We start from the raw sequence: 26,716 nt of genomic DNA, 5'->3' as shown, positions 1-26,716 counted from the left end.
TCCAAAGAGGTGCAGAGAGGAAAATCCTGAGCCTTGAGGAGTGTCTTGGATTGCAATGACCCTAAGGGATCAGGTAGGTTCTGGATTTTGAGTGGTAGGAGAAAGAGCCCATTCATGTATTCATTCAGTTACTCATTTAGCACACGAATGAGTTTCCTTTTAGAGGCTAGGTGTCAGCTGAGAGGGAAACACAAAGCCAAGTAAAAAGGTCTATGGCTTTCTGGCACAAATAAGTGCAGGAGACAGGCAGTAAGCAGAGAGCATCATTGTAGAAAGTAGGGAGTATCAACTAAAGTAAAGAAGGGCAGGGAGAAAGAGAATGGCTGCTTCAGAGGGTGGTCAGGGAAGGCTTCTTTCTCTGAGGAGACTGACATTTAATCTGAACTCTGAATTATGAGACGGACCCATTTATTGAAAGAACCGGAAAAGCTCAAGAGCAAAAGTCTGAAGCTGAGAACCCACACACACCAGCAGTGTGGCCTCGGGGCTGAGGAAATGGAAGGCAGGGCTGAGAGGAGGTTCAGCCTGGGCAGGGAAAGATTCCCTGAGGCACCCTCTGACAGAGCCAGAGAGCCACACCTTTTTCTTTTCTTTTTTTTTTTTTTTTTTAATATTTTATTTATTTATTTGACAGACAGAGATCACAAGTAGGCAGAGAGGCAGGCAGAGAGAGAGGAAGGGAAGCAGGCTCCCTGCTGAGCAGAGAGCCTGATGTGGGGCTTGATCCCAGGACCTGAGATCATGACCTGAGCTGAAAGCAGCAGCTTAACCCACTGAGCCACCCAGGCGCCCCCACACCTTTTTCTTTAATAGTCCTGAGTGGAAGATTCCAGTGTGTACAGGAGGGAGACATTTGAAAGGTTGTGGAATTACCCCTTCTTACATGTGTCTAACTCAAAGTATGCTATCAATAAATCACCTGTTTGCTTTTCATGGCTTATTTATTTCTATTTTTTGGACAAACTTTAGTCAACAAATCTTGAAACCTGTATTACCCAAAGCACAATGAAGTGGACATTCAGCGTAGACGCCTGATGCTGGGTAAATACTGCTATTTATTTTGGTCTCAGTTTCCTCATCCTTCACTACCAGATTTCCAATTTTCATGTTTCTAAGACCTGGATAGAGAACAGAAGTAACCTCTCAACAATTCACTTATTTTTTCATTACAAAAAGAGAAAGAAAGAAAGAAAGAAAGAAAGAAAGAAAGAAAGAAAGAAAGAAAGAAAGAAAGAAAAGAAGTTTAATGCCAGCAGTTCTCAAGACAGCATAAGGAGTAGATAATATCAGAAAGCACAAATGGATACACAAAGAGTATATGTATTCCATTAATTGTGGACCCTCCCCCAGCCCCTGCCGACACACAAACTAGGTTTTGATTTGTCAAATACTCCTGTTAAGACATCTTTATTACAGAAAGCAAAAGGCACAGATCTTTATGTAGGAGGCTGTGATATATCAGCCAGTTTGCTTTTTTCTTAATGTGAAGCAGGTTTATTGGCCATCCCCTCTGTATTGTTCCACTTACCTGCTATCCAGTTGTGGGCCGGCCATTAACAGGTCCTTGATGAGGAACCCTGCCTTGATGTCGAGACATCAAATTGAACAATTTCTATCACAGGGAATTAAACCTCAAAAACCTGCCACCTTCACTAAATAGAGGATTCAACAGAGCTTTAAAAGTGAGTTCCCATTGATTAGTTAAAGGATTTATTTTGAGCATACTTAAAAGTCACCTTTGACAGAAGTGTCAGAATGTTCTGTTGAACAGCAGGTACACGCATCAGATAGTAAGCCGAAGCTGTTTTTTTTTTTTTTTTTTTTTTTTTTTTTTTTTTTTTTAAAGAAGAGAGCTGTAGTTTGTTAGGGACTGAAGAAAAACACATTTCCCATCTGCAATGTCGCACCCTGCCTCCAGGAGTGTCTCCTTTGGAGTGAATCATATTTCTGAAAAGCTAACAGTTGTTTGAATTGATTTAGCTCAGTAGGAAACCTGTTGGTATTCTATGCAGTGGCTTAGCACTGAGGTGTTTTGTGAAGCCTGCTCCCTTAGCAAATCTTCTAGTGAAAGTGTCTTCCAGTTTTTTGGGTTATTTTGTTGTTGTTTTATTTTGTTTGTTTGTTTGTTTGTTTGTTTGAAGTAGCTGGAGAGTACCATCCATTTACTTTCAGCTTAAGCACTGTTCATTTGAAGACCACAATGGTCTTGAATTTTATTTTGGTTACATTATCTGTTTATATCACAATCAACTGTATTTTCTCAATCAGCACATCAGGTTGGAAGCTTCCGGGAGAATCAAAGCCAACTTTGAATTTGAATAAATTTTATTTTTGAACAAATCTTTTTAAGAAAACTTCTTCCCAAGAACTAACAAATTGACTTCCTGCGAACTCATCTAATCTGGGCTCTGTTCTGCACAAGCATAGAACTTGGAAACTTAAATAAAAAATTAGGGCAGACTCCTTTATGATAGCACCATCTGAAGCTCCCTGGAGACCTCACCCCTTCCCAACTGGAGGAGTATCACTTTTACCCATTTTCCCAATCAAGTGCTGCCAAAATAATTTAAAAACCACAGTCCTGGAAAAACACAGTAGACTGATGACCCTAAATTCAGGAGTCACACAAGGCCTGAATTTAGGAGTCACACAAGGCCTGCCTTTCTTTGATATTGGCCACATTTCCACCTAGGTCTTCCTGGGAGCAATCTGAGTGACCCCACCTACTGCTTATTTTGGCGACCTCTTTGAATTTTTGTGAAATTAAAATACCTGGAAGTTTGTTTCTTGATGACTTAGTTTCACTCTGAAGTTTTCCTTAATGAACACTCTTAAGACCTGTTAACTTTGTTCTTAATATTCGAGAACTTCAGTGCTTTTGTCACCTAAATTCCATAAATAGGCAAACACTTTTAGTTTCTATGATATGTTATACATATAGTGCACATTAAACAGATCTGCTTTTGCCCTATTGGTGCATTTGTTCTTGTTTTTTTTTCGGCCAGTCTGTTTCTCTAAAATTAAATCTACTTATTTCTAAAATACTAGTTGAATTAGAAGGCACCCATATATTATATTCTCAATGTCATTCTCCATCATTTTATTTCCCAGTGTATCCTTTGTAGTGTCATCCTCCTCTACCCAGGTCCCCTTCTCTTCCTATTTTGCCAGCCAGCTTCACTGTTCTCAGGTCTGCTGTCTGTCCACTCACCAGGTTCTCCGGAACAGATCCAGTTTCTGTACCCCCAGATCTGCTTGTGCTGCAGGTGGATTTTTGGAACCAAACATTGTTGCTGTTGTGGCAATTGCGAAGGGTTGAGAAGCTCTGCACAGAATGTCAAATGGCAAAGGCACACTTGCAGGCCTGCTCACTGGCCATAGTGACCTGCAGGGCCTTTGGCTTCTCTACCACGTTCCTTGAGAATACAGTTGTCATTGATCATCAGAAGTGCAGAGGAGTAACATACTACCATGGTATGAGAACTTTGATCCATGGAAGCCATGGAACATAGAGAGCCAGCAAATAAATATTGTCCTCTGGTTTGTTTGTCCTGAGTACTATTGGTAGAGAGCTCTCTGGAGACATCCGGAGTCATCAACTATCCAGCTTTGTAATACCCATTTAATATTTACTCTTCCCTTCCCTCTTTAACCTCCCTTTCCCCTTTGTCCATACTTCTCTAGGATTTTATTCTCCAGTAAAGTGTGAGGACATACACTTTTGCTTCAGAATTATTTTCTAGGCAACTTAGCCTAAGATACTGCCAAATTTGTATTTCTGTTTCACTTCTAGGTATTCCAGAGCCATATAGCCAGCACCCAACCCTCTGCTTGATTTCTCCACTTGGACTTCTAGTTGCAACTCAAACCAGCAGATCCCAAACACTTCTATTCTCCATATACCCATAAATACTTCTTTATTCAGTGTCATTATCTTAATCAATTACATCTTCAAATGCCTAATCGCTCAAGCCTGCAGACTGGGAGTCATTAATGTTTTGTCCTTCCATTAATAATACTTACATATGATCGGTTCTTAATTGCTATTCATTGTATTTGTTAAATTTCTTTCTCATCTGCCCATATATTTTTATCTCCACTGGAGCCACAGTAGTTCATGTACCACAAGGTTTTACTTAGACTATCATAATAGGTTCTCAACTAGTCTCCCTGAATCCATGCTTGTGTCCTTCAATTCATTCCTTAAATGTTAACACAAATACTTTTATAAATGTGAATCTCCTATTGTCAAGCCTTCATTAGTTTCCCCTTGCCCTAGAATGCAATGAATCTTTATTATGGTGTACCCGGCCCTCCAGGTATACCTCCATGTAGAACCTCAGTTTCATCTTACATTCCTGTTCTTCTTGCTATGTTTCCAATCACACCAAACTTCTTTCCTTTTCTCATTCAAATATACTCTTTCCCACCTCAGCACCTTCACACAGGCAGGAATGGTTATTCCTTATCACAGTAACCTGGAAAATTCTTTCAGTTCTTTCAAGCGTAAATTTATGCTAATTTCTTTGAGAAGACTTTGATGAGCTTCCAATTTATATTAGGGGTTAATTTCCATATATCCCAAACTTGTCCTTTGTAGCACTTAGCATGCTTTTGATTATTTGCCAAATTTTTATATTCCCAGCTAGACTGTAAAGTCCATGTGGTTAGAAGCTATGTTTTGTTACTGTTATACCTAGGTTAGCTAGATATGACTGTCCCCCATCCTGTTCTCTCTGGCCATGTTGCCACTGTTGGTGGGGTCAAACAACAGTGGCAAATTGAAGACCCAAGCCAAGCAGTTAAAATTTCCAGAAATTTAAGTGTACTTATAAAAGCTACCAAAAGAATAATACCTGCCATTATTAAAGGCAGTTTTGGGTTTATTTTGTTTTTCTTTGCTTTATTTTTCTATTTTTTTTTTTCTATTTGTTTTTAATGGGCAGAAATGATGCTATGGATAGAAGAGTTCATTTGAAGGTCAGAAGAATCAGAGCAGAAGATGGAACCAAGATAATCTCCAGCTTGCAAGTTCAATGCACTCTTTTAAAATTCTAACTCAAAGCATTCTCCCAACTGATTTTAGTGTCTCAGTCAGCAGGCTTCTTGCAAATTCTCCCTTACTTCCACTCCAGTTCCTCCCTCTCTCTTGTTTCATGAATGTTAAAGCTACAGTTTCTTTTTCTTTATCATTCTTATGTCTCTCTGTATCTTTCTTAGCAAGATAACCTTTTCTGGTTTTATTGTTTCACGTAATCTTTATTGTTTCAAGCCATTTTTAAAGGATTTTTTTCTTCAATAAAGTATATTGAGACATGCTTTTGCTTCAGGCTTATATTCCAGGGGCTTCACACTAAGACACTCCCAAACTGGTAATTCTGAGTTCCAAACTATATATTCGATATCTAATAGTCTACTTGGTTCCTCCACTTAGACCTCCTTTTGCAACTTAAAAAAGCAGTTCCAAAATACTGATTCTATCTTGAACCATAGAACAAAAACTATAGAATATTAATAAAAATACCTGACTCTCAACAATACCTCATAAATAGTACATTTCCCATTAATTTTACTTAAATGAATGATTTCTTTCAATTCTGTATTACCAGTACTCATGATGATTTAGCATGTTGCCCAACAGTAAATGAGCATTTGAGAATGGGTATATATATATATATATATATATATATATATATATTTTTTTTTTTTTTTTTTTTTTTTTCAGTGAAGATGAGGCAATAGAATCCCAACTATGAGAGTGAAATGTATCCCCCTTCCTCCCTTCAAGTCAGTCATCTATCACTAACTGGAGAATTTTGGGGTTTTATGAAGCTAAATCAAGTTTAGAAATTAAGATGATTAATCTCACCTATAGAATAAAATGTATGTGTGTGTGTGTGTGTGTATTTGACTTTTGGGTAATGTAGAAGAGAACTATTGCTGAGATATAGCTTCCCCATTGTTGACCTGGTTTGATAGAGTGAATCTGACTGATTCAATATAGCTTCACTTCTTTCCTTACAGCTTCAGATGTGCAACCTATTCAGTCATAACTTTCAGAGATAACTTTCAGAGATCAAACGAATATTTTTTAATCACTAGTATATGGTTAATATAAGTCCACACAAGAATCCCAGTGATATATGGTTGAGCAATCTGGTAAATGGTTAAAATGTAAGAAGGATGGAGGAAATTGAAAGGGAACAGATCTTGGTAGAGTATAGGGAAGCATTAATTCCACTTGGTAATTTTAAGATTGTGGAGTCAATTTTATGGAGAAATATTATATAAGCAGTTTGTAGTAGAGTCAGATATTCATGGGAAAGCTAAAAGTATAAATTAGGAAATTACTGGCCTATAAGATTGGCTTTTGAAGTCATCGTATTCATTTTCCACTTAGAGCATAAATGTGTTAAATCAGAGTCTAAGAACTGAACATCCCAAAACTTAAACATCAGGGAGAAGTGGCAGATCCAGGAAGAGATGTCAGGAAAGAGTGGCCAGTGAGATGGAAGGAAAGCCAACCAAATAAAATCTGTCCTGACAATGAAGTGAAAGAGAATCTCAAGGAGGAGAGAGTGATCCACCAGTGGATGGATCAAGTGAGGAGAGGATCAAGTAAGCAAGGAGTAAGGATTGTCCTGTGGATTTTTCAAGTGGAGGTCATCAGTGACTTTGGAAAGAGAAGTTTCAGTGGACTGACGAAGGTGTAAGCATGACTGGAGAATGCTCAAGGGACAAGGCGAGGGAAGAATTGAAGACAAGAGCAAATTCACGTTTAGTCTAAAGGGATTCTGAGAAACAGGTGGCAGCTGGAGTGGAAAATATGCCCAAGAGAGTTTACTTCGTAGTTTCAAAAGCTGAGATAGAGTTTAAACATTATGAAGTGCACAGATCTTAAAATTGCGGTTTACTCGATTTTGGTAAATATGCATTCCCGTGGGACACAGGCTCCCAACACAGAGATAGAACAGTGCTATCATCCCAGAATGCCCCCTGTGCCCATCCCGGTTAGGCACATCTACCATTCCTCTCACCCTTATCAAACCCCATGACACAACCACCATTCTGATGTTTGTCACAATGGAATATGTTTGCCTCCACCAGAGTTAATGTCAATGGAATCACATGGTGTGTCCTATTTTAGGTCTTGCTTATTTCATTCAGCATAATGTTCTTGAGATTCATTCATGTGGCTGTATGTGCCAGTAAATCCTTCTTTTAAATTATTGAGTGGAATTCTGTTTAATAAATATGATATGCATTGCTTACTCACTCTCCTATTCCTAAATACTTCCATTGAAATGGGATGTTCTATGATCATAGTAAGCCCATTTAATCACTCTAATAGCTTTCATTGGTTAATAGTTCAATCCTGTATGGAAATAAGACCATTTCTCCACAGCTTCTAATCACTCATCCTCCTTGCAAGACCCACACCCAAATAGAAAAACTGTAATTTTCCTTAGGTTTCCTCATCCAGTATAAGCTACCTCAGTTCTTTCAAGTGTTTATCATATAGCACATGCCTCCTTAAATAACTGGTCTTGCTCCTGAGAATGTTGGAATAATAATGCTAAGACAAGTAAACAAATAACTGAATGATACAGGTATGGTTTGGTCAATATAAAGACTAGAACTATCACCACTTATTGTGCCTGGTATATTTTCAGTGTAACCTATGATCACATCAGATTTCTCTCAGCTGCATAGTTACTTTTAAATTTTTGAAATTATTTTCAGTTATTATATTTGAATTGTCATGTCTCCCATTCTAATTTTTAAATCAGTTTTCTTGAGCAATTAGTGAATCTTTACATTTATATTATTAAACCTTATTTAAAGAGGTCTATTATAATGTTCCAATGGGTTGAATTATTTTCAGGATTCTAATTGTTTCACACAATATAGTTCTTGCACCATTCAGTGTCATACCATCTTCATACATAATCTTACTTACTTATCAAAATCATCAGTAAAAGTACTACATACTCTGGGTGCTACAAAGTTAGACCTTTGATTCACCTAAATAATTTTCTGAAGATTTGGTTCAATTCATATATTTTTAAAAGATTTTATTTTTTTATTTGAGAGTGAGAATGAGAGGGAGCATGAGGGGGGAAGGTCAGAGAGAGAAGCAGACTCCCCATCGAGCAGGGACCCTGATGTAGACTCCATCCCAGGACTCCAGCATCATGACCTGAGCTGAAGACAGTTGCTGAACCAACTAAGCCACCCAGGCACCCTGCATCAATCCATATTAAGCATCCTTTGTTTATAGTATTCAAACAATTTCAGATTCACAAATTTATACCATTAGGTCACTTACACACGTCCCTTTTAATGACTATAATGAAAGATGATGCCTTTTTGATGTTCAGGTTCATGAGTTCTAAGTGTTCTTCTGCTCTATCTCTTCAGCATCCTTGAGAGACAAGCAAGTTTGGAATTACTTCTCCTTATTCTAAATGCCAAGAAACATTTTAAAAATCATTTATTCTACAATCTTTTTTTCCCTTTTTTTTTGGTGGAAAACAGTTTATTTTATTTTATTTTTACTTATTTTATTTTTTAAAGTTTTTTAAAAAAATTGTTCAGTGTTCCAAGATTCATAGAATCTTCCCAGACAACATGATATATAAACAGCATCATGTTGTAATGAAAAATAAAGAAAAATGAAAAAAATGAAAAGCTTTAAATACAGACAGACTTGACTTCAAGTTCCTGCTATATGACCTTGAACAAATCATTTAGATTTCTTCAGCTCTCAATTAGGATCATCATTTCTATCACAGGGTTTCTCTCAGGACTAAGTAACAGTGGGAACACAGACCAAGTGTTTGTTTAAATTTGTGTTGCTGTTGTCTGATTCACCCCCACTTTGGTGTGCACATACCTTGAGACAACCAAGAAGATATACAGTCTGTGAGGCTTCACGGTGCTCTGTGGCAGGATTTATCTGGGACAAAAAGCCTCAACCTTTTAAAAGAAATTTCCTGAACAATATAATTTACCACTTTCAGTTATTTTTGAGCTTGAGTTTCCTCATACTTGTTCTATTTTTCAGACTTGTTTGCTTTTAATAAAATCATGCTGTTTTTAGTGATTGCTATTTCTTTTCACATGTACTGTGAATCAAATTTTAATAATTCTTTTTAAAGGAACTATTTCAAACAATATAGCATATGCTTAATTGTTTTGGTTTTATGATAGAGGGAAAATGCAGAATTCTCATGCTATTAGACACTTATCTTGCCACCTTAAAAAATAATAATTGTTTAAATATTTTTAATGCATTGAATCCATAGGAAATGATAAGATCTTTCAGTAAACTATTATAGGAAAATTACTTAGGATTGCAAACCTCTTGCCTTATGGGTTCTCTATTTAATTTGCACCAAAGTATTTACAGTATTGGTCAGATTTGACACCCTATTTAAATGATAATAATAATGGTTATTGATTATTGTGAGATTAATCCCAAGAATTTCTCATAATTTACCTGGTTTAATTCTCATGAGAAAAATCTATAAGGTGATTACTTTTTTATTTCCATTTTACAAAACAGAGAATTGAAGCACAAATTGGTGAAGTCGCTTACCTGTGATCAAATAGCCTGTAAGTGATGAAGGCTGGGATATGAATTCAGACATCTAAAATTTAGCTTATTTGCTCTTGTTAAAAGAAGTAAAAGTATCCCAGAAGATACAGTTAAGAAGAAAAATTGTGGATGAAATAGGTATAAAGCAACTTTACATGGTCTGTTTTCATGAAGAACTGAGCTCCCAAAACGGACTCACAAGGTCTGGAATTATAGCAAGCATACATCCAAATGCCAGAGCACTGGGCTCTGGTCCTATCCTGGTAGAGTGGGAGTGCTCCTTGGTCTCCCCGTATATTCGTGAGTAAAGGCAAGATCTTCACTCTCTACGTGTAAGAGAAACAACTGTCCAACAACCTGTCCGCACGAGAGGCATTGTGGAGGACTAAGAAGAAAATACTGTACACCCATTCGGGACACCATTACAAAATATAAAATACACGTGCACTTTTTATTTCATAAGGGTGCCAGGGATTTTGTGAAATTAATCTAAGGTAGTTCAGGGGCATGCTGCTTATTTGTGGCAATGGCCAAGGCCCTTGCCAACCCAGATCTAGAACCACAAACTTCACCTATCTGTCCATGGGTAAAGTGGAGACATGCCTTTGCCATGCTTTCTTTTTCTTTTTTTTTTTTAATATTTTATTTATTTATTTGACAGAGAGAGATCACAAGTAGGCAGAGAGGCAGGCAGAGAGAGAGAGGAGGAAGCAGGCTCCCTGCTGAGCAGAGAGCCCGATGCGGGACTCGATCCCAGGACCCTGAGATCATGACTTGAGCCGAAGGCAGCGGCTTAACCCACTGAGCCACCCAGGCGCCCGCCATGCTTTATTTTTCTATCTTCAGACAAAAGCCTCCATGAACTTGAATTACAGACTTGTGACCTTATGACTGTGGATAGTCTGTCAAGACAGGTGGTCACCTCACATAGACAGACTCACTATGGCAGCAGACTCTAATGTTTTATTGTTTAGTTACAACTGCTTGTGTAGTGGTGTTATTGCTGGCTCTTTTCCCCCACCCCAACACAAAGACACACACACACATACGTAGTGAAGTTAATACAGTCATTTAGGTATAAGTTGAAGTTATAACATTTATGGAAGAGTCAATTGCTCTTGAATCATACATTCCAAATGAAATAAATTAATAGAGCAAGTGGTGTCTTAGCTTCCATTCAGTGAGGCAAACTTTTCAGGGATTTTAAAGGCTTTTTATCTTGCTAAGTATTTCTTTACGACACATTTCATAGTGAATTAAATTACATAAAGGGAAGCATCTTTATCTCATACAGATCACTGTTCAGGTAAAGTTTTTAGTGCACCTTGCCACCCATCAGATTCTTGTATGCTTGTACAAGGTTAAGTTCTCACGGTAATCTCAATATGAAATTCAAGATGAGATTTTCCCATTTTGGTAGAAATTTTGTATACTTATTTCCTGTAATTTGATAATTTATTAAGATAAAGAAGGAAGGGATTGAGTGTTTTGAGCACAAAACTGAGTTTTTAGAATTCAAGGTGGTATATATTCCTAGTGAAAGCGAGTGTAATGACTCACTGTTTACAGAGGCTAATGGCTTATCCTACACTTTGATGAATGAATTAATCACCAAATATTAAATGTCATGACACATTAAAGAAAAAAAAATCCTTTTTGGCTTGATGTGATAAAGCTTCTATTCAAATTAATTCATCCAGTAAAAAAGTATGAGATCTTATAAAAATCCTCTTAGTTTGCTCTTGGATGATACAATGTGTTGGCTTTGTTGAAATCAGGTGTTCCCCATACACTGAATGATGTTCTATTATCTGTGTTGTGAGTGATGTTTCAATAGGCTAAATGTATTTGCTTCACAAAAGGTTTTATGTGTAAAACATCTCAGAAATAGGGAAATATTAAATTCAGAAAGAGAGCATTCAGAGATAGATTCTAGATTTTCAATCATAAAATTTTAAGCCACAAAAATAGAATCATTTATTCAAAAGTTATTGAAAAGAGAAAAAAGAAGAAAATACAATTTACCACAATTAGGTAAACCAGGTGTCTCTTGTGCATGGCGACTAGATAGCAAGACAGAGTCAATTTGAAAAATGATCTTAACAATAAGAAAGAAAAATCTCCCTTTCAATGGCTTATGACAAGGATTTTCCCTCCCTTTTTCCCTTTCTCTGCTGATCTCAGTATACCACCCTCAAGCTTCCATCAGACTGACATTCTCTGATCTGTGCAGACCATATAGAGTGAAGTGGCTTCTTTGAAAGGGTCTTCTTATTGAGAACTTCTTAGAAAATTCTGGATGAAGCCATTGAAGTGGGTACATGGTGAAGTATGGAAGGGGTTGGATGAAAGGATACTCTGGTTCCCATTTTGTTTTAGCAGAGTCACCCTGTTTAGGCATGGTATTTGGGTCTTGTCCTACATTTGTGGACTATGGTTCAACAGTTTAACTTTCAGAGGCTTTATGGTATTATTCTGATCTTCTTGGTATATCTGGTGGCATGGAGGCTCCTACTGGCTCTCACTGGTGTTGCCTGGCAAGGAGGAAGGAGTGCTCTAGACCCAGCTGCCTGGAGTCTCTAGCTGGAGAAGAGAGTCTCTGGCCTATGAGGGGAGAAAAGTATGCTTTCTGGGCTGGACTATGTATTATAGCAAGATCCTCCGCAGAGGCCACATGGCTACCTTGTATTTTTAGGTGGGGGAAATGAAACCAGTGAGGGTGAAGAAGCTCCTTGTACTGCTGCCTGTTGTGGCAGGATTCCTCTTGCCATTGCCCTCCAGTTGCTCAGCCTGTCTGGGTTGGGGTGGGCTGTGCTCAGGCTTATGAGGAAGGACAGCACTGCCCTTGGTTGGTGCTTCTGGTCAGTAAAGCCCCTGATTAATTCCTCTGCTTGTCCTGCCAGTCTTGCTTGGTGTCTCCAACAGAACTCCTGTTCCATCCAGGAGAGGAATAAATCTACCTGGGCTCTTCTGTTGCTGGGTTGGGAGTCAGGGAACACAAGGCTTGGATAGACTGGGATAGCCTTCTTCTATAGGTGAGGGGTCATAGGATGACCTGTTGCTATGCTGTCTCTAATCAGTTCTTTCTACCCCTTCCGGCTTCTTCTTTGATTTCCTCTGCATTATTTTCAGGGTGTATAGTTGTAATTAGCAGGGCAAAGCTGGGAGAAATGATCCTATGCTATCTTGTGTGGACTAAAACTTCACCATAATTACTTTTTGAATAAGATAATTTATGTTAATATAAAATTACATGATTTTAGTATAAATGAATTTTCAGATTACCTTATCTAGAATTCTAATCCAGGAAAAAGAACCCCCCCCCTTTTTTTCTTATTTTTGTGTAGAATCAGGTTCTTAATACTTTAAGTGTCCTAAGGCTGAACTGATAAATCCTGATTAAGATTGCCAATATTGAAACTCTAGTGATGCTGTTCATTTGTGCATGGAACACCTCCTTTTATCATACCAGATTAAATAGACAAAATGAGTTTAAGTATGATACATAATCATCTAGACAGTTGTCTTAATTTTTCACATAGCTAATTCTATCTCAAATTTCTTCACTTAATCCCGACCCAATCCCAAAATGTATATAAATATTTTACTTATGTAGAATTTATCTCAATGGCAAAAAAAAAAAAAAAAAAAAAAACACACCTGGGAAAACTGAAAAGGAAGAGATTTCTATTATTTTTGTTTCTAAACAGGAAGAGATGATACAATTTTTAGTCTTTTTTCATTAGATATGTAGCCTAGTTATTTTTCCCAGGGGTCACGTGACTATGGCAGTTATTATCAAAGCTTGTGTTAATCAGCTGACTGTCAGGAGCTTTTTTAGGACATTGTGAGGAGACGGGGAAAATACTATGTTTCCACTGAGTTTATTTTCTCCCATGTTTTCATTCTTTCACCATTTGAGATTTGCTTGTAAGTGCTGTTTCTGCCTTTCAGAACTACCATTGTCTTAGTGTTGCTGCATTTGTATAATGGGATTATGGATGTGGTGGCAGTGAAGGTTCTACACCTCAGAATCTTTAACCAGTCATAAGGCAGGTCATGAGGACTTACAGGATGGAACTTCTTCAAAGCCCAAAGAGGATCTTCTTTATAAAAATTAAAATGGAAACAAATGAAAAAAATTATAGAATACTGATACCAATAATAACTTTGTGGCAACCAATGGTATTAAATGAACTCTGGTAGATAGAATTTGTATGAAAAATATACACTGCTCTTGAACTGTGACTCCACAGAAAATTACAGTGAATGCATCAAATTTCATGTGACTTCTGATGTCGGAGGTGCTTAATACTTTTGTCCCGCGGGATGAAAATTTAGGAATATTCTCAATAATGTTTATAATTGTGAATGACTTATGAGAAGTTTTACCACACAGAGGTTTCACACAGGCAGTTCCTTAAAATGTAGTTGCATCTACTTTTAAGGATGTCTCAGATCATTAAAATTCAAGAATAACAATTGAAATAATTCCTTGCAGTATCTGTGTGTTATTTGTGGTTCTGTGAAGAGTAATTTCATTTTCATTGCCTGTGTCTTCATTTGGCAAGAAAAATGTGGCCTATTTAGGTCTTTTAAAAAATGAAACAGAATACTGGTCATTTATATTTTTATAGCACTTCGGTTTTCTTCACTGTCATGCTTCTGAAAGAATGTAAACAGAATTTATTTTTAAAACCCTATTAATTATAAATGAGTAGATGAAATGAACTCATCGGTCTTAGAATATCAATGTATCTCAGAGTTTCCGTGTATCAGAGTTTCTCCCAGCCAACCAGGAAGACAAAGCATGAGGAGTGTATGGAAAAATTCCCAGGGACGTATTTATTAACATTCTTTGGGAGCTTATGAGCTTTATTGTAGGTCTAAGAGTCTGTTAGCATATCTCCCAGACACAGACGATCCTTCGTCTCGTTCTGAATCTCTAAATTCAGGAAAGTGTAAGGCCTAGGATGTGTTATCCTGGGGAGGGCGAGGATAATAAATGAGGACGGGTTCATGCTGATCTATTGTGCTGCGTCCAGGAGCATCGCGTAACACAGAGATTTATGGGCTGCACCTGGCTCAGATGAAGCACTCCTTCCGGTATATTCAGCCTGGTGTTCACGCAGAACTACTAGAGACTTAAAATTGTAAGACAGGGCTTAACAAGGGCCATGGAGCTTCCAAAAGTTCTGATGCAACCCTTATTCAGAAGCTAGGATCTATAACCATGTATCTCCCTGGAGAGTCTTGTGGTACTCAAGTTTCAACTTCCATTCTCTCCCCAAATTCCCTTAGTAAGTAAACTGTATTTGATTTAACAGAGTGGAGTCTCTATCTGTTCTCCCCATCTTCAATGCCTTCCACAATTCAGGTGTGCTGCCATGAGTCATACTCCATATTTTAGAGCAAAGACCTTACTCGTTTATACATATTTTAAGACATTTGACAGTGGATCCAACTCTGCTTGGTGTTGTGTCATGATGAAATTAAGACCAATTGATTGACAACCCTTTCAGCTAGCAATTAATAACATAATACTCATGGGGCTAGAAAAGCTAAGTGAGACCAGACTTTAATTAAAAGATGATTAAAATTATTACATACTCCTGAGAGAATTAATATGTGTCTTCTTCTTAATATATTCTAAAAATAACATTGTTAAAATATATGACATGAAAAAGTGTCTACTTTCTAGTTTTCAAATACTCTTTTATTTTAACGTCATTATTTAAGAAAATTTAAATTAGTTTACCTAAATACATAAGTATCAAAGCGATAGGAGGAAATGAGCGAGGTGATTTAAAATGCATCTTTATTAATTTTTATTTGTAAAATTATACAAGAACAATTCCTTGTGATCAAAAAAGATATATTTTGTTAATCAAGTACCTCTTCAAAAATTTCTAAGTGTATTACAACATTTTTTCTTAAGCTTTAGCTTTCAAATTAGTGAAATTTGCTATGGCACATACTAATTTGATTCGACTGAAGTTCTGTTGCAAGCTTGTTCAAAATATCTAGTAAGGTTTAGGAGAAAAATAAGATAACTTTTCCTGAATACTTCTTAAGTCTTGCCAGGGAGTAATACTCAAAGGCAGTGATTTTGAGTACTCTGATAGAACTTACATTTAATAATGTTAATGTGTTATATGCTGTGATCTCTACTTTGTGGTGACGACATATATCCTTCACAATTTCAAGCAGAAATAGTAAATCTCATACTTTAGGAGTTCTCATTTCCTTATGTATCTCACCATATGTATCAGATCTTTTTTTTTTTTTAAGTCATTACCTATTAATTGTATTTAATGTTACCTTTTGACACTTTCTGAGTCAATTCAGAAAGAAGTGTGAAGAATTCTAAGGAAAAAATAGTAATAGTCAATGTTTGTTGGCTGCTTACTCTGTGTCCAGCCTGGTTCCAAAGGTTTCATGTGAATTGCCTCCTGGTTGCTGCTTTTTCTCTGATACTGCTCAGTGGCAGTATCTGAGGGGCTCTGAGGACAGACATTCAAATGCTGACTCTCTTGGGGCACATAAGGGAGTTTTTCAGTGTATTAAGTGGGGGGGAGGGGGTAGTTATGGATATGAGGTGTTCCCAAGTGTGTGGTGGGAGATCTCCTACAACTCTGTCTCAAAACCTTTTCACCTTTGCACACACAAACACCCAATATTATCCTGCTCAGCCTTTTGCTGCCAGACTCCTTACCCAGGAGTTTGCCCTCTTGGATGAGGTACCAACAGGTCAGCTCAAGTCCAGATGTTGGTATAAGGCATAGGGGACAGACAAGGAAAACTACCCCTTCAACTGATATACCACTAAAGAACAAGATGCCAATGTCACCTTCTAAAGGTCACTATAGAAAATTCTCTCATATGTATCCCTTCCATTGGCTTGAAAATTGGAGGAAAACCCACTAAATATCTTGCAAAATTGGGGAATCAAATGTCTGGAAATTCCTTCTTCTTTCCCCAAATTTCTGTTTAATTAGATTTACAAATGTGTGTGTTTATGCATATAGTTGTATGTGTGTGTATGTCTGTGTGTGTGTGTGGTGGGGGTAGGGTATGCAGACTATGGGTGGGGCAGTTCATGTCTTGAGTTTCCTTTTAAGGTAAAGAGCTTGATGTTTCTTGTTCCCAGCTATGAAGATAGTCATGGATATCATGGATACCAGGTCATGGTAGTCATGGATACCAGGGCAACAAGAAAAATCCGCCTCACTGTTTTGATGTGCTATGGTGTGGATGAATTAGCAAGCTCATGAAGAGGAAAAATGGGAGAGCAAGTTTTCAAGTTAGATTGAGTGAGATCGCAATTCAGTGTTAAAACTAGTTCAGGCAACTTATACCATCAACAGATGGAAGAATAAAGTAATATTTAAAAATTAATTTGGGTGACTTCCATGTTAAATTCTGAAAGATACGTTTTCTGTCCTCCCCCCCTTTTCTTTTTTGGTGATGGTGATATCAAAAGAGAATTATTTCTGTCTTGCTTCAGCAGGGGATCTGGCTTTTCAGTATAATGCTAGTTCTGGAAAAAATAATGTCTTTCTACACCAGAGTGATATCTTTAAATGTTATAGTTGTAGTTCAGATATACAAACGGCTTATGAAGAACTATTACTGATTGCTTAGAATTTGTGTTTCTCAAAGTTATTTAGTACAAGTAACTGCAGAATGTAGTGTTGAAGAGGCCAGCAAATTGGGGCTGACCATGATGAATCATGGTGCTTCTTATGGGTACAGTACGTATTGAGATAAATTAGTTTGATATCACTAGAAAGCAGAATGAAGTTCAAGGACCTCATACTTGCTTGCTTATTTGTCTATGCTTAATCACATGGTCCAGGTAGTTCAACAAAATGATTTTCCAATGTTAAATTATAATGCCTGAACTTGCTTGTTTTCAAATCATATTTACAGGTAGTGGATGGTAAAGATCAGGGGCTTTATACAAGAAGGAACTGAGATATACAAGATATATATACAAGAGGGAACTGAGATTTCAAATATAAAGGACCCGCTTCTTCATAGCAGACAGTGTCTTTCAGGATGGTTACACAATCATATCTCTGCATTTGCTGTCCAGCCTAAGTGCTTCCAGCTGGAATATACAGCCATGGCAGAGTTTTATTTATAGTCTGAGAAAACCTTGGTTCACCTTTGGACTCATGTCATTCTGAAATCATTTCTTTGTAACTCTGGCAGGTGGTGTTTCGTTCTGGCTTGTCTATGATTCCTACTAGTGTGGAACCATGATCTTCCTGGTTCAGTTCTTTTTAGATTTCTAACCTTACAAATTCAACAAATCAAATGTAAAAAAACATAGAGTATGAAGAAAATATAAATATGCCAATCTAAGCTCTGTTTAACACATTCCTTGTAGCCAAGACAAGATGAAGATGTACATCTTCTCAGAAAACTAATATGTCAAACGAATAGCTCATTAGTAGTCCACTACAATCTCAGTTTATCCTGCAAATGCTAAGTGACAATAAAAGTGACATCCAGTTGAAAGCTCTCAATCTTCTCCTCATATTCTCTTTTAGTCTTTTGTAAAGATAGGGGAATGTTAATCTAACTGGCAAAATTTCAGGGCATAGCACTATGTTTGCTAATGGACAGGGCACAGGGTGCTTTCTGGTAGGAGAGTTCACTAAGGTTGTTTTTTTTTTCCTTTCCTTTTCTTTTTCTTCCTTCCTTCCTTCCTTCCTTCCTTCCTTCCTTCCTTCCTTCCTTCCTTCCTTCCTTAGGCTTTTTCTTGAAAGAAAGTAGTTTCTTCACTTTTCCCTCCCCCTGTCCCTCCCCCTACCCCCTCCCCTTTCCCCTGCTCTCCTCCCCTTTGCCCCTCCTCCTCATTTCTCTGCTCTCTTCTCATGTGGAAGAAATAGCATGTTTTAGGTGAAAGTTAAATTTTCTTAAATAATTTGTAAGTATGAATGTACATAGATAAGGCAGTTATGTTTGTAAAGGATTTAGAACCAATGACAAAACAAAACAAAAATGGAAAGAAAGTATTTTGAAAAGATTAAGAAGAAATAAAGTCACTCTAACCATCTACTAGAAAATTTCACATAGAAAATGTCATTTCTCCTACATGAGAAGTGAAAGGGGAAAGTTATTAAGTTGTTAAGTTAGGAACATAGTTTTTGATATGTAGTCATAAAAATTGTGATATTGATTAAGATTATATAAGCTTTTTACCTGCCACAAAACACTGATGATTGATGTTAAATGAGTCCACAAAAAACTAGATATCTAAACAGCCAATTTTCCTTCATTCTCTCGCTCTCTCTTTTTTTTTTTTTTTTTTTTTTGCAACCAAGCATTAATATCAGGATTACTTATGTGCTATTTCCATGATTCTTCTGCTTATCCAGCAATTGTGTTCATTTTTAGATTTCGGGAAGCTTTCTCCTATTTCACGATTTCTCCATATTACTCAAAGTTCCTTTGAGATAAAGCCTTTAAATTACTACTGTAACCTGAATCCACGTTTTCCCAGAGATGGAAACTTAAACTCATTTAATGTAGTCTTATGTATTTGCTTACATTCTTCTTTCCTGCTTGGATTTCAATTCTCTCTTTCTTCTTTTTGTCTTCTTCAGCTTCAAAACCATTCTTTCTGGAGAAGATACTGTACAAACTGTTGAGTGGTTCTTTCTGGATTTCTGGAAATTTTCCCTTAGTGACCCTCTTTTCATGAATTTATGTTATGATCTTGTATTCATCTTTGAACTTCCACCAGTCTTTCTTTTTTTTAGGAAACAAGTAATTTAGGTTTACTCTGAGAGGAAATTTGGGTTTACCCTGAGATGACACCATCCAGTACTGCTCAGTGGAGGGATGGATGTGACCAAAGTGGCACTGTAGGTCAATGAGTCTGACATGTGAGCTCGGTGTCAGGACATCTGGGGGAGAGATGAACCCAATGGGAGGACCATGCCCCATGTTTACCTTCATTTTACCACACATTCAGAGTCTGTATATAAGTACAGACAAGTATTTGTAATGCAGATTGTAACTGGACACAATGACCAGCAAAGAGCAGATTTGGATTTAATAAGCACTTGACTAATTCTCCTAAAAAAAAAAAATGTATGAAGAAAATTAACCAACTGAACTTCCAGGGAAATGTAGATCAGGTGCCAATAATGCAGCCCTCTATTAAAGATTCTAAATCCACTCTATCTTAATTGTCAAGTGGTCACTAAAAAAAGGAGAATTTGAAAATCACAAGCTTTAAACCAGGGTTGCTCAGAGACACTTTTCTTTTTTAAGTTTTTTTTTTTTTTAATTTAAGAGAGAACATGCACGCAAGCGATAGAGGGGTAGAGGGAGAGTGAGAAACAGACTCCCCAGTGAGCAGGGAGTCCCAGGACTCAGGGGCCTCCATCCCAGGACCAAGGGATCATGACCCCAGGATTTCAAGATCATGACTTGGGCAGAAGGCAGACACTTAACCAACTGAGCCACCCAGGCACCCTGCTCAGAAGCACTTTTAATTGTAACGTTTCCTAAGGCAGCATCAAAGTTTCTTCTGAAGTTTTTATAGCTGTCTCTGCATAGATACCATCAGCATTTCTCTATATTTCTAGATTTGGGTGTGAAAAGAAAGTTGTCAAGCAATGTTCTAGAATATATTTTTCTTTTTCTTTCTCAAAAGATATATTTTCCCTTTAGTTGATTAGGTAATTAAAATAAATAAATTATATATATATATATATATAATAAAATTAAAAGTGATTAATACCAACTACTAAGTCATTATACTCTTGTTGAGTGACACATAAATAATGAAATAGTTTTTTGGTTTAGTATGTAGGAACATCATATGAGCAAGGGTGCTCAACACAAATACAAATATTTTGCTTCAGCTAAATCTTAATGAAATGAACATTGTCCATTTCAATAGATAAATGACAAAAGGAGAACTAAGCAATTTATTTATTCATTCATTCACTTACTAAATATTTACCAAATATAGGAATTGTTGTACTACCGGAAATACAATGGTAAGCAAAATAAACATTGCTCTAATATTTTGCAGGTTATAGTATGCTGAGGGACAAGTAAGCAGGCAATTATAATAAACTGTGATAAGTTATTTAGAAGATTAGCAAATCAGAAAAGCATCTAGACCATGCTTAGACTGTTCAAAGAAGATTTCCTGAAATAAGTGACTCTAAGCAGACTCATTGAGAGGGGTAGAAAGAAAAAAAGGAAAGAACAGATTTGATGGCACATACCATTAGGTATGTCATTGCAGAGTTTCAAACATTCACGATCAGATTTGCATTGTACAATCCTCATTTGGTTTGGGATTAGGAAGTAGATTGAGTGGTGCTACTGGAAATCAAGAAGGAGAGAGTGGGCATGGCAGGGAGATTCTTTAGTACATGGAAAAGATGGTCGCAGCCTGGGTTAGTGCAACGTCAGTGAAAGTGAGTGATCCGATGTGAAAGATATTGTGAAATCAGTGCTATAGGACTTGGCACTTGATTAAGTGGGGACACTGAGCAAGTGAAGGAGGTCTCCAAAATGATGTTCTGGTTGGGATTGTGTTGTTTGTTTGAGACAGAGAACGTCAGAGGACACACCAAATACAATCATTATGGAAGATCTCTTCCCTTCCCATCTCTTCTCTTCTTTTCCTCCTTTCCTATCCTTCCCTCCCCCCTTTCACGCTCGCCTTTCATGCCTGCTCCTTCCCCCTCTTCCCACCCTCCCCATCTCTGAAAACCTGGAATCTTTAATTAAAAATTCCTGTCCCTTGAAGTCACTGTGTCTTCAATGAAGCCCAAAATTATTTTGACAAAGAAAAGTCACTTTAATATCTGTACTTAAAACTAATCTGTGGGTAAAAATAACAACAGCCTATCACCTTGCCAAGTTATTTCAAATATCTTTAAATGCTTAATCGAAGGAGACAGAACATTGATGTACTTAAGGACAATTGCCAAGAGTATTTCTTGACCTTATTTAAGGATTGAAGATGGAGCTAGGCAAATTTTTGTGTGCAAAATGAAATAAAAGTAAGCAAGGATGATGTATCCAAGGGAAATTATATGCTGTCATGTAAGCATAGTTTTTATGGATTTTTACCTTGAGTACTTAGAATTAAAAAAGGAGTTTTTATTTTTTATAATAAGGCTCCACAAATGAGAGAAACCCCATTTAAAATAGTGTCAACAATGAAATGATTGAATTCATTTTCTTTGTTATCCAAGAAAAGATTTCAATGTAATCCACCCAGGGACTCAAGTGCTGGTACTAGGTCTTCTTCTGTCCGCATCTGCCTCCCATCTCAGCTCTGATTCTTATTAAGTATTGGCTCATTCTCTCCTACTGCAGATGGCTTGCTCCAGGAGAGGACAAGTGGGTGACACGGTGGTGGTTAACATGACTTTAGCTAGTGTCAACAGAGCCATGAGAGAGAGCTTCTCTTCCAGCGATCATATGTAAAACTCCAGAAGATTCTCATTGGTCTGGTTTGGGTCATGGCTACAACACTTCCTCTTCTTCTTTTTTTTTTTTTTAATTTTTTATTTTTTATAGACATATATTTTTATCCCCAGGGGTACAGGTCTGTGAATCGCCAGGTTTACACACTTCACAGCACTCACCTCACACCAGTCAGAATGGCTAAAATCAACAAGTCAGGAAATGACAGATGCTGGCGAGGATGCGGAGAAAGGGGAACCCTCCTACACTGTTGGTGGGAATGTAAGCTGGTGCAACCACTCTGGAAAACAGTATGGAGGTTCCTCAAAAGGCTACAACACTTCTTTGGCAATTGTGGCAAATAAGAAACCATAGGAAACTGTGGCAGCCCACCAGAATTGTCTGGTGTCAAGTAGTTCTCCAAAAGAAATGAGGACAGGGTGCCTGCTGTTATCCAATGAACGGGATGCAGACGGTTGGACAGATGAACACAGCACATTCCCATTACATTTCTATTGTATGCATTTGCAAATCTGTTCCAATTTTAACTGTAAATTACCAGACTAGTTAATCATGTCAATGCCAAACCACTGGCATAAGTAGACAACTAAAGGAAATTGGCCAGTAAAAAGTTATTTAAATTATTGTACATTCTTGAAGAAAATATTTCAGAAAAGCCTTCATGACTTCAGGCTGTGCTGGTAAGATAAGCTGAACAAGGGTTATAGTAATTGTTGTTGTTTAAGGTTTTGCCAATGACATTTTTCCTCCTCTTTTTTTTTTTTTCTTTCTTTTCTTCTTTGGTTAGGAGGCAGCTTAATACTTTAGCTTTAGCTGGACAGTTTTTGCTGCTTGTTTTCATAGCCTATAACTGAGTAATCTCCTTACTCTGCTATTTCTGTGCTCATGGGAACTACAGACATCTTTTCATAACACCTGCTTCAAGAATGATTGTCATCTATTCTATCATATTCAGACAGGATTAAATTGCTATACCTGTTGGTTTTGGGGGGGAAAAAGCTGTTCTTCCTTTTTTGGACCTATAGTTTCATTTGTTTGTTAATACCAAAACAAAGGTACTAGAAAAACTTAAGGAAGGATATGTGATTTGTGTTGTTGTTGTTGCAATTTTTTTTTTCTCTTGTGTCAAGTCCCAGCAACCCTGGCAGTTATAACAGGCATCTATGTGCCAACAAACACAAAAATGAATTGTGCACTATTTATTTCACACTTCTATCAAAACAAAGATGATATATCTTGTTTTCCTAAATAATTTTTCTGCCACAACTCACCAGAAGAATTTTTCTCAACTTATTTTCATACTTGAGGATTCTGCTGATTTCAATATAAATCCTTTTAAACACATATCAAATTTGTTGGTCAATCTTATACCCATGCCAACTAAGCCTAAGAGCTAGGAGAATACTGAGTGGTCTTTCATAATAAAAGCTTGGCTATCCTGGAGAAACAATGCCATTGTTAATGTCAAGATAACATGGCTACCTGGATGTGTGTGTTGTCTTAGGATTTCTTATTATGGCTCCATGTTTTTTTCACAGAAAGAAATGATGCTAACAGGTCATTCAAACCAAATGTTCACATTTTGAGATTCATGGTTCTATTTATAGCTGGGCCATCTCTTATTGGATTATTCTGACTTTTCTTAAACCTATTACTTGACAAATGGCTCTTGTGCTTGTCCAATTTGCTAGGCTACTGCACATCGCCTTGACAACTCAAGGGAAGACTCTTTCATCACTATGGAAACAAGTCAATATAAACATCTTCACATTTTATTTATAGACTAGGTAATGTAAAGGGCATCTTGTACACTTGATATGATTTGAAATGAAATATGGTAGTTGCTTCTTGTTTTTAATTAATAGGATTAGTGGTTGACACTGACATACAGCATTTTTTCACAGCTAGGGAGGTAAAACTGAAATTGTCACCTTATCTGTTACTTTAATTTAGAGGATTTTTTTCATCATTCAAGGTTAACACTAGACTTATGGCAGAAAAACATAATATATTATGGTAACAAGAAAAGGGAGCTTATGGGCACTTTTAGGAGAAGCACCAAATCTCAAAAATACCTATATACTGCCATAACAAGAGTCTATGAGTAGCATTTCTTTTTTTTTTTTTTTCAAGATTTTATTTATTTATTTGACAGACAGAGATCACAAGGAAGCGAAGAGGCAGGCAGGAGGCAGAGGGTGTGGTGGGGTGGAAACAGGCTCCCCGCTGAGCAGAGAGCCCGATGTGGGTCTCAGATCCCAGGACCCTAAGATCATGACCTGAGCTGAAGGCAGAGGCTTTAACCCACTGAGCCACCCAGGTGCCCCTATTAGTAATAACACAGGACACTAATCAATTGAAAGATTTGGGGAAACCATTCATTTTATTTTAGCGTTCCCATCTATAAAATGGGTATAAATAATATTTACCTACTGGATTATTGGAAGGATTACAAGTAATCTGAAAAAATATCTAGCCCAGTGCCTCCTTATTATAGATGATCATCAAATGGGAGTTTCATCATTCTTATGTGTGAATTTTTAAACACTCAAATGATTACCAATCCTCCTTACTTAAGCAGCTCTCATTTGCCATGTTGATACATTTTGTAGTCACCTTTTTAAGTCACTGCTTTGGCAGAGATAGAAGGGAAGTTGTCCATGTTCTACTTCTCATTTTAAAAAATTTCAAATATTAAGTCAAATGGAATCCAATAAATAAATGAAAAATAATGTCTTTTGAACAATTATTAGTTACTTATTTATATCTTTGTTTTAAATTATAGAATCTAGGATATAACTTTCCCTTTTACCTTCATTTGTCTCCGAAAAATAATATCACAATTATTGTCATTCAAGAAATTTGTACCCTGTGAGTTTGGAACCTAGCTTTAGCTTTTCAATGTGTGTGTGTACATGTGTGTATATGTGGGCATGTGTGTGTGTTTTCTTAAATATGGCATCAATATTTTCTGCAGTTGAATTAATTTTGAAGGTCTCTTTCTCCTTAACAGATATGAAACCAAAAAAAGGATCTCTTGAATATTAGAAGCAGCATATACTACTAAGGTATACTATTTTTGTAGTAAATCTGATGGTAACCATTCCACAAAGCCAATTTCTATAATTTTCACCTTAAATGAAAATTTCCCTTGGTTTTAATTCAGTTTCAAAGGTTTTTTTTGTTATATTCTGAGATCCTAAGTTTATGTGTCTTTGGATAATGAGATATATTTTTCTCATTCTTATGTTTTCTCAGAATAACTGTTTCTATAGGATTCTGATGGTAAATGTGAAGATACACAAATTTATGCATGCATGCTTAGGTCTTTTTCCTTTGCTTTTAAGAAATATTCTTGTCCAACAGCCAAGTTACTTAAAAAGCAAAAAATCCTGCTAGCCAATAGACATGTGGGTTTTTTTTTTTACAGAAGCATTTCCTTTTATGTTCTTCTCTTTTATTTTATTTAATGAGATTACAATTAAATGCAGGCAAATTGGGGAATGTCTCCACTAACACAAAAAGAATGTGAACTCTGTCTCAGGGAAGAAGAGATCATGATGACTAGTGGTGGGGAAGGAAGCTTGAGGTTGCTTAGCGAACTCTTAAGGTTCTTTTGGGGTCTATTTCCGTGGATTTATATGAAATTATCCTTTAAGTAACAGTTGCCCCTTAATTACCCCAGCATACAAAAAGCAGAATTAAGCTAAAAAAATGCAAATGCAGGGCTCCTGGCTGACTCAGTAGGAAGAGCATGGGACTCGATCTAAGGGTCATGATGAGGGGGTCACAAATTTGAACCCCACATTAGAGTAGAGATTATGAAAAAATAAATAAATTTAAAAAGTGCAAATGCAAAGGGGTTATCTCCTTGCAATTCATGTTGGTACAAAGTGCTAAAACGCAAAGCTTGGTTTCTTAGAATTAAACTAATGTAATTAACAAAAGAATTCAGTTAAAAATAAATAAATGGGAGGAAAATTATCATGTTATTAATTAAAAAAAAAACAGAAAATATCCCAGAAATATTTACCTTTTTACATTTACCCTTTTTTATTAAATAAATGCATATCAAATTGAGAAACAATGATGTATGTGGTTCAATAGCAAGCAAGGCAGGAGACAGAAACAAAACTCTAACAATACTAACACACACGCGCGCACACACACACACACACACACACACACGACCAGTCATATCACTGTTTCATTAATACTACCTATAGTCTCAGACTTGTACTCACATTCAACAAATTCTCATGGAAAAGGGCATGGTGTGTCTTCCAGTTAAGCTTATTTGCAAAATACGTGAAAAAGTAGATTGTTTAGCCACGTGCAAAGTAAAACATGAAGAATTTATTTGGAAGTTAGGTCAACAAATCATCCTCTGGTTTTAGAGAACTTAGCTAGTTTACCTGTGTTGTGGTAGACTGTGCTACTTACTCCCAGTTCTCCTTCCTTCTCTGCCCTTCACAGGGTTCCCCACGCACACAGTGTATTTCCTTACTCCACTGGCTTGTCGCTTGGTCTTACAACTCGCTGCAACAAATGGAGGCTACCCAGTTGATAATGTGCTTTCTAAGCATGGCATCATAAGGCTGTGTGTGTGTCTGCTCCTCTGTCTCACACTTCTGCTATGAC

The sequence above is a fragment of the Mustela nivalis genome, assembly GCF_964662115.1.
Source record: "Mustela nivalis genome assembly, chromosome: 5".
NCBI lineage: Eukaryota > Metazoa > Chordata > Mammalia > Carnivora > Mustelidae > Mustela > Mustela nivalis.
Note: the sequence above shows the minus strand (reverse complement) of the source record.